The following is a 12,788-nucleotide window of genomic DNA, read 5'->3' on the forward strand; positions in this document are numbered from 1 at the left end:
CTTCCAAATGCCGTTTGGAATCCGCATCACCTGACCACTGTCGTGTCCATAACCCTCTACTGGTAGAAATGGACAACGCACTTAGACTTGATGCCAGTCGGCAAATATTCCGCTGTGCATCACGCATATATAGAAATGCATCTTTTAAATGCTCTATAGGCAATAATATACTGTCCCTATCTAGGGTATCAATATTTTCAGTCAGGGAATCCGACCACGCCAACCCAGCACTGCACATCCAGGCTGAGGCGATTGCTGGTCGCAGTATAACACCAGTATGTGTGTAAATACCTTTTAGGATGCCCTCCTGCTTTCTATCAGCAGGATCCTTAAGGGCAGCCCTCTCAGGAGAGGGTAGAGCCCTTGTTCTTACAAGCGTGTGAGCGCTTTATCCACCCTAGGGGGTGTTTCCCAACGCACCCTAACCTCTGGCGGGAAAGGATATAATGCCAATAACATTTTAGAAATTATCAGTTGTTATCGGGGGAAAACCACGCATCATCACACACCTCATTTAATTTCTCAGATTCAGGAAAACTACAGGTAGTTTTTCCTCACCGAACATAATACCCCTTTTTGGTGGTACTCGTATTATTAGAAATGTGTAAAACATTTTTCATTGCCTCAATCATGTAACGTGTGGCCCTACTGGAAGTCACATTTGTCTCTTCACCGTCGACACTGGAGTCAGTATCCGTGTCGGCGTCTATATCTGCCATCTGAGGTAACGGGCGCTTTAGAGCCCCTGACGGCCTATGAGACGTCTGGACAGGCACAAGCTGAGTAGCCGGCTGTCTCATGTCAACCACTGTCTTTTATACAGAGCTGACACTGTTACGTAATTCCTTCCAACAGTTCATCCACTCAGGTGTCGACCCCCTAGGGGGTGACATCACTATTACAGGCAATCTGCTCCGTCTCCACATCATTTTTCTCCTCATACATGTCGACACAAACGTACCGACATACAGCACACACACAGGGAATGCTCTGATAGAGGACAGGACCCCACTAGCCCTTTGGGGAGACAGAGGGAGAGTTTGCCAGCACACACCAGAGCGCTATATATATACAGGGATAACCTTATATAAGTGTTTTTCCCCTTATAGCTGCTGTATCTTTAATACTGCGCGTAATTAGTGCCCCCCCTCTCTTTTTTAACCCTTTCTGTAGTGTAGTGACTGCAGGGGAGAGCCAGGGAGCTTCCCTCCAACGGAGCTGTGAGGGAAAATGGCGCCAGTGTGCTGAGGAGATAGGCTCCGCCCCCTTATCGGCGGCCTTATCTCCCGTTTTTCTATGTATTTTGGCAGGGGTTAAATTCATCCATATAGCCCAGGAGCTATATGTGATGCATTTTTTGCCATCCAAGGTGTTTTATTGTGTCTCAGGGCGCCCCCAGCGCCCTGCACCCTCAGTGACCGGAGTGTGAAGTGTGCTGAGAGCAATGGCGCACAGCTGCAGTGCTGTGTGCTACCTTGTTGAAGACAGGACGTCTTCTGCCGCCGATTTTCCGGACCTCTTCTGTCTTCTGGCTCTGTAAGGGGGCCGGCGGCGCGGCTCTGGGACCCATCCATGGCTGGGCCTGTGATCGTCCCTCTGGAGCTAATGTCCAGTAGCCTAAGAAGCCCAATCCACTCTGCACGCAGGTGAGTTCGCTTCTTCTCCCCTTAGTCCCTCGATGCAGTGAGCCTGTTGCCAGCAGGTCTCACTGAAAATAAAAAACCTAAAACTAAACTTTTCACTAAGCTGCTCAGGAGAGCCACCTAGTGTGCACCCTTCTCGTTCGGGCACAAAAATCTAACTGAGGCTTGGAGGAGGGTCATAGGGGGAGGAGCCAGTGCACACCAGGTAGTCCTAAAGCTTTTTACTTTTGTGCCCAGTCTCCTGCGGAGCCGCTATTCCCCATGGTCCTTACGGAGTCCCCAGCATCCACTTAGGACGTTAGAGAAATAACATTTATCATGGTCAGCACACACTATGCAGCTGCAAGTCACCCTTATGAGTGACAGACAGCCACAGGCAGCTCTCAGCCCCACTGCAGCTATTTACTGTGTGCTGTGCTGTCACCGGGAGTGGGATTGTGTGGGTTGGTGTCCGTTAGTCTGGGCCCCTGGGCAGGTGTCTCCTGGTCCTCTCCAATAGGCTCCAGCCTCCACTTAAAATGGCCGCTGCTTCACTGGGCGCAGGGATGGGCCCTGGGCAGTGGTCTGGACTCTGGCAGCAGGGCAGGGCGCCCTCCTTTTCCCTTCAGTTCAGTGGCAGGCTACTAAAAAAACAAGTGTGGCCGTGTGAGTGAAGGCAGTGAGTCAGGGCGCTTCACCTACCACAGACACCAAACGGGCCGCGGATGGCTGCGTCAGTGTCACTGACAACACTGACAGAAAGCAGCCAGCAGCTCTCCGTCTCCTCCACCCCAGTCCTCACCCCCAGCTTCTACTTACTGTATGCTATAGTGGGGGGGGGGGGGTCCTGGCCTGTATCTGCCTGTCTGAGGGGGTCCCAACTCCGGCCTCCGATTAAAATGGCTGGCGGGCGTCTACGCAGCGTGTCCTGTGACATCACGCGGCGCCCTGCACACAGCCCTACACAGCGGGCATAATGAAATGCGTATGCACTGTTTAATCTCGAAAATACCGGGATTAGTAGGCGCAATCCCAGGATTACAATCCCAGTGATTTTGGGGCCAAATCCCGGGATCCCGCCGATCCCAATCCCGGGATTGGCCTCCCTAGTAGCCCAGCAATAGGCCCATTGTGATGTCAGCAGTTACTGCTGAGTAGCCCAGCAATAGTGCCTTTGTGTTGTCAGCAGTTACTGATGGGTAACCCAGTTTAGGGTCTTGGTGATGTCATAAGATACTGTTGTGTGGTGCAGCAATAGTGCCTATCTGACGTCAGCAGTTTCCACTGGGTAGCCCAGCAATAGTGCCTTTGTGATGACAGCAGTTACTGCTGGGTAGCCCTGCAATAGGGCCTTTGTGATGTCAGCAGTTATTGCAGGGTAGACCAGCAATAGGGCCATTGTGATGTCAGAAGCTACTTCTGTGTAGTCCAGCAATGCTGCTATTGTGATGTCACCAGTTACTGCTGGGTAGTTTAGCAATAGGGCCTTTGTGATGTCAGCAGTTACTGCTGTGTATCCCAGCAACAGGGCCATTGTGATGTCAGCAGTTACTGCTGGGTAGTCCAACAATAATAACTTTGTGATGTCAGCAGTTACTTCTGTGCAGTTTAGCAATACTGCGTTTGTGATGTCACCAGTTACTGCTGGGTAGCTTAGCAATATGCCCTTTGTAATGTCAGCAGTTACTGATGGGTAACCCAGTTTAGGGTCTTGGTGATGTTATAAGCTACTGTTATGTAGTGCAGCAATAGTGCCTTTCTGATGTCATCAGTTACTGCTGAGAAGCCCAGCAATAGGGCCTTTGTGATGTCAGCAATTACTGCTGGGTAGTCCAGCAATAATTACTTTGTGATGCCAGCAGTTACTTCTGTGCAGTTTAGCAATACTGCGTTTGCGATGTCACAAGTTATTGCTGGGTAGCTTAGCAATATGCCCTTTGTGATGTCAGCAGTTACTGATGGGTAACCCAGTTTAGGGTCTTGGTGATGTTATAAGCTACTGCTATGTAATGCAGCAATAGTGCCTTTGTGATGTCATCAGTTACTGCTGAGAAGCCCAGCAATAGTGCCTTTGTGATGTCAGCAGTTACTGCTGTATAACACAGCAATATTGCCTTTGTGTTGTTTGCAGTTATTGCTGGGTAGACCAGCGATAGGGCCATTGTGATGTCAGAAGCTACTTTTGTGTAGTCCAGCAACACTGCCATTGAGAAGTCACCAGTTACTGCTGAGTAGCTTAGCAATAGGGCCTTAGTGATGTCAGCAGTTCCTTCTGTGTAGTCCAGCAACAGGGCCTTTGTGATGTCAGCAGCTGCTGCTGGGTAGCCCTGCAATAATAAGATTTTACTCACCAGTAAATCTATTTCTCGTAGTCCGTAGTGGATGCTGGGGACTCCGTAAGGACCATGGGGAATAGACGGGCTCCGCAGGAGTCTGGGCACTCTAAAGAAAGATTAGGTACTACATCTGGTGTGCACTGGCTCCTCCCTCTATGCCCCTCCTCCAGACCTGAGTTAAGGAAACTGTGCCCGGAAGAGCTGACATTACCAGGAAAGGATTTGGAACCAAGGGTAAGATTCATACCAGCCACACCAATCACACTGTACAACTTGTGATAAACTTACCCAGTTAACAGTATGAACATAACTGAGCCTAACTGAACAGATGGCTCATAACCAAAACCCTGTATTATGCAATAACTATGGGGGTCATTCCGAGTCGTTCGCTCGGTAAAAATCTTCGCATCGCAGCGATTTCCCGCTTAGTGCGCATGCGCAATGTTCGCACTGCGACTGCGCCAAGTAAATTTGCTAAGAAGTTAGGATTTTTACTCACGGCTTTTTCTTCGCTCTGGCGATCGTAATGTGATTGACAGGAAATGGGTGTTACTGGGCGGAAACAGGCCGTTTTATGGGCGTGTGGGAAAAAACGCTACCGTTTCCGGAAAAAACGCAGGAGTGGCCGGAGAAACGGGGGAGTGTCTGGGCGAACGCTGGGCGTGTTTGTGACGTCTACACAGGAACGACAAGCACTGAACTGATCGCAGATGCCGAGTAAGTCTGAAGCAACTCAGAAACTGCTACGAGGTGTGTAATCGCAATATTGCGAATCCGTCGGTCGCAATTTTAAGATGCTAAGATTCACTCCCAGTAGGCGGCGGCTTAGCGTGAGCAACTCTGCTAAAATCGGCTTGCGAGCGAACAACTCGGAATGACCCCCTATATACACGTATTGCAGAAAGTCCGCACTTGGGACGGGCGCCCAGCATCCACTACGGACTACGAGAAATAGATTTACCGGTGAGTAAAATCTTATTTTCTCTAACGTCCTAAGTGGATGCTGGGGACTCCGTAAGGACCATGGAGATTATACCAAAGCTCCCAAACGGGCGGGAGAGTGCGGATGACTCTGCAGCACCGAATGAGCAAACTCAAGATCCTCCTTAGCCAGGGTATCAAACTTGTAGAACTTAGCAAAAGTGTTTGAACCCGACCAAGTAGCTGCTCGTCAAAGTTGTAACGCCGAGACCCCTCGGGCAGCCGCCCAAGAAGAGCCCACCTTCCTTGTGGAATGGGCCTTTACTGATCTTGGATGCGGCAATCCTGCCGCAGAATGAGCTTGCTGAATCGTGTTACAGATCCAGCGAGCAATAGTTTGCTTTGAAGCAGGAGCACCCAGCTTGTTGGGTGCATAAAGTATGAACAGCGAGTCAGTCTTTCTTACTCCAGCCGTTCTAGAAACATAAATCTTCAAAGCCCGGACTACATCGAGTAACTTGGAGTCCTCCAGGTCACGAGTAGCCGCAGGTACCACAATAGGTTGGTTCAGGTGAAAAGATGACACCACCTTCGGCAGAAACTGCGGACGGGTCCGCAATTCTGCCCTATCTACATGGAAAATCAGGTAGGGGCTTTTACATGATAAAGCCGCCAATTCTGACACACGCATAGCCGAAGCCAAGGCCAACAGCATGACCACTTTCCAAGTGAGATACTTGAGCTCCACTGTCTTAAGTGGCTCAAACCAGTGAGATTTCAGGAAATCCAAAACTACATTGAGATCCCACGGAGCCACTGGTGGCACAAAAGGGGGCTGAATATGCAGCACTCCTTTAACAATGTCTGAACCTCAGGCAGTGAAAGAAAGAAAATGGATAATGGATAGGGCCGAAATCTGGACCTTTATGGATCCTAGTTTAAGGCCCATAGTCACACCTGCCTGCAGGAAGTGTAGGAATCGCCCAAGCTGAAATTCCTCTGTAGGGGCCCCTCCTGGCCTCACACCAAGCAACATATTTTCGCCATATTCGGTGATAATGTTTTGCTGTCACGTCCTTCCTAGCCTTTATTAGCATAGGGATAACTTCCTCCGGAATTCCCTTTTCCGCTAGGATCCGGCGTTCAACCGCCATGCCGTCAAACGCAGCCGCAGTAAGTCTTGGAACAGACAGGGGCCCTGTTGCAACAGGTCTTGTCTGAGAGGCAGAGGCCACGGGTCCTCTGATAACAACTCTTGCAGTTCTGGGTACCAAGTTCTTCTTGGCCAATCCGGAACAATGAGTATTGTTCTTACTCCTCTTTTCCTTATGATCCTCAGCACCTTGGGTATGAGAGGAAGAGGAGGGAACACATAGACTGACTGGAACACCCACGGTGTCACCAGAGCGTCCACAGCTATTGCCTGAGGGTCCCTTGACCTGGCGCAATACCTTTTCAGCTTTTTGTTGAGACGGGACGCCATCATGTCCACCTGTGGCAGTTCCCATCAATTTACAATCTGCGAGAAGACTTCTGGATGAAGTTCCCACTCTCCCGGGTGTAGGTCGTGTCTGCTGAGGAAGTCTGCTTCTCAGTTGTCCACTCCCGGAATGAACACTGCTGACAGTGCTTGTACGTGATTCTCCGCACAACGAAGAATCCTGGTGGCTTCCGCCATTGCCACCCTGCTTCTTGTGCCGCCCTGGCGATTTACATGAGCGACCGCAGTGATGTTGTCTGACTGAATCAGCACTGGTTTTTCTCGGAGCAGCGGTTCCGCTTGAGTCAGGGCATTGTATATTGCCCTTAGTTCCAGGATACTTATGTGTAGACAAGCCTCTTGACTTGACCACAGTCCTTGGAAGTTTTTTCCCTGAGTGACTGCCCCCCACCCTCGGAGGCTTGCATCCGTGGTCACCAGGACCCAGTCCTGAATGCCGAATCTGCGACCTTCGAGAAGGTGAGCACTCTACAGTCACCACCGGAGAGACACCCTTGCCCTGGGGGATAGGGTGATTAACCGATGCATCTGATGATGTGATCCGGACCACTCGTCCAGTAAGTCCCACTGGAAGGTCCTTGCAGGGAACCTGCCAAAGGGAATGGCCTCTTATGATGCCACCATCCCTCCCAGGACTCGAGTGCAGTGATGCACTAACACCTGTTTTGGTTTTAATAGATTCCTGACCAGTGTCACGAGCTCCTGAGCTATTGGGAGTTAAACCCCTTTTCTGGTCTGCATCTAGGATCATGCCTAGGAGAGACAGATGAGCTGTATGAACCAACTGCGACTTTTGCATAAATAGAATCCAGCCGTGTTGCAGTTACACCTCCAGAGAAAGTGATACGCTGTTCAGCAACTATTCTCTTGATCTCGCTTTTATGAGAAGATCGTCCAAATACGTGATAATAGTGACACCTTGCTTCCGCAGGAGTACCATCAATTCCGCCATTACCTTGGTGAAAATCCTCCAGGCTGGAGAGATCAAACGGTAATGACAATCCCGTACCGCAATTCTGCGGTACGCCTGATGAGGTGGATAAATGGGGACCTGAAGGTATGCATCCTTTATGTCCCGAACCCCCTTCAGGCTTACAACGACCGCTCTTAGCGATTCCATCTTGAACTTGCACCTTTTTCAGGTATATTTTAAATGCAATATGGGTCTGACCGAACCATCTGGTTTCGGGACTACAACATGGTCAAATAATAACCCCATCCTTGTTGAGGAGGTGAACCTTGACCACCACCTGTTAACACGGCAGTGTCGTCGGTGAGGGGCATTTCTCAAAATCCAGCTTGTACCCCTGAGAAACAATATTTATTGCCCAGGGATCTAACAGGGAGCGAACCCACTTGTGGCTGAACCTCCGAAGGCGTGCCCCCTCCGGGCCTAGCTCCGGCTATGGAGCCCCAACGACATGCGGTGGATTTTTGTAGAGGCTGGGGAGGACTTTTGTTTTCTCTGTCCCCGCCTCTGCCAAGAAAGGACGCATCTAGGACTTTCTTGTTTCTTTATTCGAAAAACTGCATTTAATAATGTCGTGCTTTCCCAGGCCGTGCAGGGATATCAGGCAAAATATCAGAATTACCAGATATAGCCGTGGAGACCAAACCCTTCTCCACACAATCCTCGGCCCTCCATATGCCTCTTAAATCGGCATCATATGTCCATTGCATACTGTACAGGACACGTCAAGCAGAGATCGACATAGCTTTAACACTAGGACCCAGTATACTCATGTCTCTATGGCATGTTTTTTATATATATATATATATATATATATATATACATACACATCTCTCAAGACAACATCTGAAATATATAGATACATATACAGGTTGAGTATCCCATATCCAAATATTCCGGAATATTCCGAAATACGGACTTTTTTGAGTGAGAGTGAGATAGTGAAACCTTTGTTTTTTGATGGCTCATTGTACACAAACTTTGTTTAATACACAAAGTTATTAATAATATTGTATTAAATGACCTTCAGGCTGTGTATATCAGGTGTATATGAAACATACATGAATTGTGTGAATGTAGACACACTTTGTTTACTGCACAAAGTTATAAAAAATATTGGCTAAAATTACTTTCAGGCTGTGTGTATAAGGTGTATATGTAACATAAATGCATTCTGTGCTTGGATTTAGGTCCCATCACCATGATATCTCATTATGGTATGCAATTATTCCAAAATACGGAAAAATCTGATATCCAAAATACCTCTGGTCCCAAGCATTTTGGATAAGGGATACTCAACCTGTATATATACATATCTATATATATATCTATATATATATCTATATATCTATCTATCTATATATATATATATATATATATATATATATATATATAGAGTCCAAGTAGGCAGCACTCCCAATATAGAAATCACAAGACGCTGGTGCCCTCCGTAGGAGTCCCCGGCACGGGGTATTCCAATTTGTAGTGTACAGTCGGCGGCACTCAAAGAAAATATTGCAAACACTGATATGTGCTGTTCAACGTTTCGAGGAATTTATTACCTCGTCATCAGGATACAAAAAGCAAATACAAACTTACATTTAAAGACCTGCACCTCACCACGTGACGACGGCTGGCTCCGGAAGCTGAAAGACGGCGCCCACCAATGACGACATCATTCTAACCACCGTTGCCATAACAGCCGCAATAAACCAAAACTGTGACACAAAAAAATGACATCATGAGGTTACATTCCCATAACAAGGTAGTGTGTAATCAATCAGATATACATCGTAATTTACCCAAAATACTGACATAAATTTAACCAGAGTCACAAAGGTAAAACTGACAGAGTATAATAAAAACTCCTTAGTTCAAGAAAACCGAAATATATACCAATTAGAGATGATCCTTATCATCCATACATCATCCTAATATATTACAATATTTACACATCTTATAAACTATCCAGAGAATGTTAATTATCCATCAGATATTAAAGGAAACAGTGTAATCCCAAGCTTTCATTAAGCCCCTTAGGTGACAGGGTGTTCAGTCTATGTATCCACCTAGACTCACAGCGCAATAAGGCTAGTGATCTGTCACCGCCCCGATTTCTAGGTGGAATATGGTCAATGATCATATATCTAAGAGTCGACAGATTATGTCCTGCTTTCACAAAGTGTCTAGACACCGGTTGGTCACTATGTCCCTTCTCAAGGGCATTTCTAATAGACAGTCTGTGGGTGGCCATACGTTCCCGTAGGGTTCTGTCTGTTTTCCCTACGTAACTTAGGCCACACGGACACGTAATCATGTACACTATGAACTTGGTGGTACATGTTAACCGGTGCTTGATGAGATATTTTTTGCCACTGTATGGGTGTCTGAAACTGTCTCCAGCTACCATATATCTACAGGTGGTGCAGTTTAAACATTTAAAGCACCCATTTCTTCGTGCCAAAAAATGTGTTTCCGGGGTTACTTCTTTAGTTATATCGGTCCTAACCACCCAATCATGAATGTTTTTGCCCCTGGTATAACAAGGCATTATTCTTTTATCTGAAAGGTTTAAATTTTTATCTGTGCTTACTATAGGCCACAGTTTTTTTGTTATTGACCTAATATCATTACTTTTATCATTGTAGTGATTAACCCAAGGTAAATACGTGGTATTGGCCTTCTTATTCCTGGGGATTAACAATTGTTCCCTCGGAATAGCCATTACCTTGTCTTTGGACACTGATAATGTTTGCTCATCATATCCCCTTGTGATAAATTTCTGAATCATCAGGTCAATGTTGTTATTGGCCATCTCATCATTACTACATATGCGCCTAGCGCGCAGAAACTGTGAATACGGTAATCCGTACTTAAGGGGCTTGGGGTGAAAGCTTGCTGCGTGAAGTAGGGTATTGCGATCTGTCTGTTTGCTGAATAAATTAATGGAAATTATCCCATCTTTTAGTTCAATAAGAACATCCAGAAAATGTATTGTTTTACAATCAATAGAATATGTAAACTTAATGGGACTATCAGATAGATTGTGTTCGGACATGAAAGCTGTAAAAGCTTCTTCTGGTCCCGTCCAAATCAAAAACACATCATCTATGTATCTAGCATAGAATAATATCTTCTCACTTATTTCCACTCTATTGAAAAAGATGTCTTGTTCAGCTTTAAACATATACGCATTGGCGTACGACGGGGCCACATTGGACCCCATCGCACACCCAGATGTCTGGAGGAAGAAATTGCCATCATGAAAAAAATAATTATTTGTTAGAACCAGTTCTAATAGTTCTAAAACAAAATCAATGTCAGGGCCCATATATAACGGATTGGACATAATTAAGTCCCTCACTGCTTTAATGCCCTCAGTGTTGGGAATAACAGTGTAAAGATTAGAGACATCTACACTGCATAAGAGACTATTACTTGGAATGTCCACAATTTCATGTAATTTTTTTAAGAATGCTGTTGTATCCTGAATATATAAAGGATGGCCCATGACACATGGCTGTAGTAAGCAGTCCAAGTACACCGAAATGGGTTGAAACAGAGACCCCCTCGCGGATATAATGGGCCTGCCAGGAGGGTCTCTGTACCCCTTGTGTATCTTGGGCAACGTATATAACAATGGCACAATAGGTTTCTTACATAATAATGCTGTGCTGAGTTCAGAAGAAATAATCTCCCTATCCACAGTTTCTTTTAAGCATCTCTCAAGAGTCTGACTGAAAATCTCTGTCGGATCTTGTGACAGTCGCCTATACACAACACTGTTAGCTAGTTGTCGATCAATTTCATTTCTATATGCCTCAATATTCTGTATAACTATAGCCCCGCCCTTGTCAGCGGGGCGTATAATTATATCCCTGTATGAGGACAAATCTTTTAGTGCTTGATATTCACCAGATGTTAAATTATTATAAAAACTGCAGTTAGATCTAGAAGCAATCAAATTATCCCCTTCATGGTTCAACATACGTGAAAAAGTCTTAATAGAGGTATTATTTGTAGGTGGGTCAAACGAAGACTTTCTTTGAAGGCGTTTTACAGCTGCAGGTATATCTGTGGGAATAGAAAAATCTGCAGACTGTACCTTACTGCCTTTAAAGTGTTCGTGTAGTCTAAGTTGTCTAGTTAGACGATATTTCTCCACCTCCCATTTAAAATCATCAAAGTGGGTACTGGGTACAAAAGAAAGACCTCGGCCAAGTACCTTAAGTTCAAGCTCAGTCAATGACCGTGAGGATAGATTGATTACTGTCTCTTGCGGCGTGCAAGAGGTGGGCGACCTGGTTTTCGTCCTCTTGTTTTGCCCCCCTCTCCTCGTGAACCTCCTCTGTCGGCCAATTGATTGCGGGTGCGTACGGCTAAAGGGATGAAGGGCCGTCCTGGAATATGATCAGAGTCACTGATAGTATCACGCCCCTGTGAGGAGTCAGAGTCCGTTGTCTGTCTGTATGGAGCTTTATACTGCCTTTTGGTGTTCTCCCGACGGCCACCTCCCACCCAGTTATACACCTGATTATATTCGTAATCTGATGTAACTTTAATGAGTTTCATCTTTTTGAATTGTATCAGGTTGCGTTTATAAATCAGTAGCTGTTTTTCAAGCTTATCAAGCCAATTAGTGTCTTTATCGCAATACCCTGCTTCACGCAGCAAGCTTTCACCCCAAGCCCCTTAAGTACGGATTACCGTATTCACAGTTTCTGCGCGCTAGGCGCATATGTAGTAATGATGAGATGGCCAATAACAACATTGACCTGATGATTCAGAAATTTATCACAAGGGGATATGATGAGCAAACATAATCAGTGTCCAAAGACAAGGTAATGGCTATTCCGAGGGAACAATTGTTAATCCCCAGGAATAAGAAGGCCAATACCACGTATTTACCTTGGGTTAATCACTACAATGATAAAAGTAATGATATTAGGTCAATAACAAAAAAACTGTGGCCTATAGTAAGCACAGATAAAAATTTAAACCTTTCAGATAAAAGAATAATGCCTTGTTATACCAGGGGCAAAAACATTCATGATTGGGTGGTTAGGACCGATATATCTAAAGAAGTAACCCCGGAAACACATTTTTTGGCACGAAGAAATGGGTGCTTTAAATGTTTAAACTGCACCACCTGTAGATATATGGTAGCTGGAGACAGTTTCAGACACCCATACAGTGGCAAAAAATATCTCATCAAGCACCGGTTAACATGTACCACCAAGTTCATAGTGTACATGATTACGTGTCCGTGTGGCCTAAGTTACGTAGGGAAAACAGACAGAACCCTACGGGAACGTATGGCCACCCACAGACTGTCTATTAGAAATGCCCTTGAGAAGGGACATAGTGACCAACCGGTGTCTAGACACTTTGTGAAAGCAGGACATAATCTGTCGACTCTTAGATATATGATCATTGAC

This window comes from Pseudophryne corroboree, chromosome 4 (genome assembly GCF_028390025.1).
Source record: "Pseudophryne corroboree isolate aPseCor3 chromosome 4, aPseCor3.hap2, whole genome shotgun sequence".
In the NCBI taxonomy this organism is placed as follows: domain Eukaryota; kingdom Metazoa; phylum Chordata; class Amphibia; order Anura; family Myobatrachidae; genus Pseudophryne; species Pseudophryne corroboree.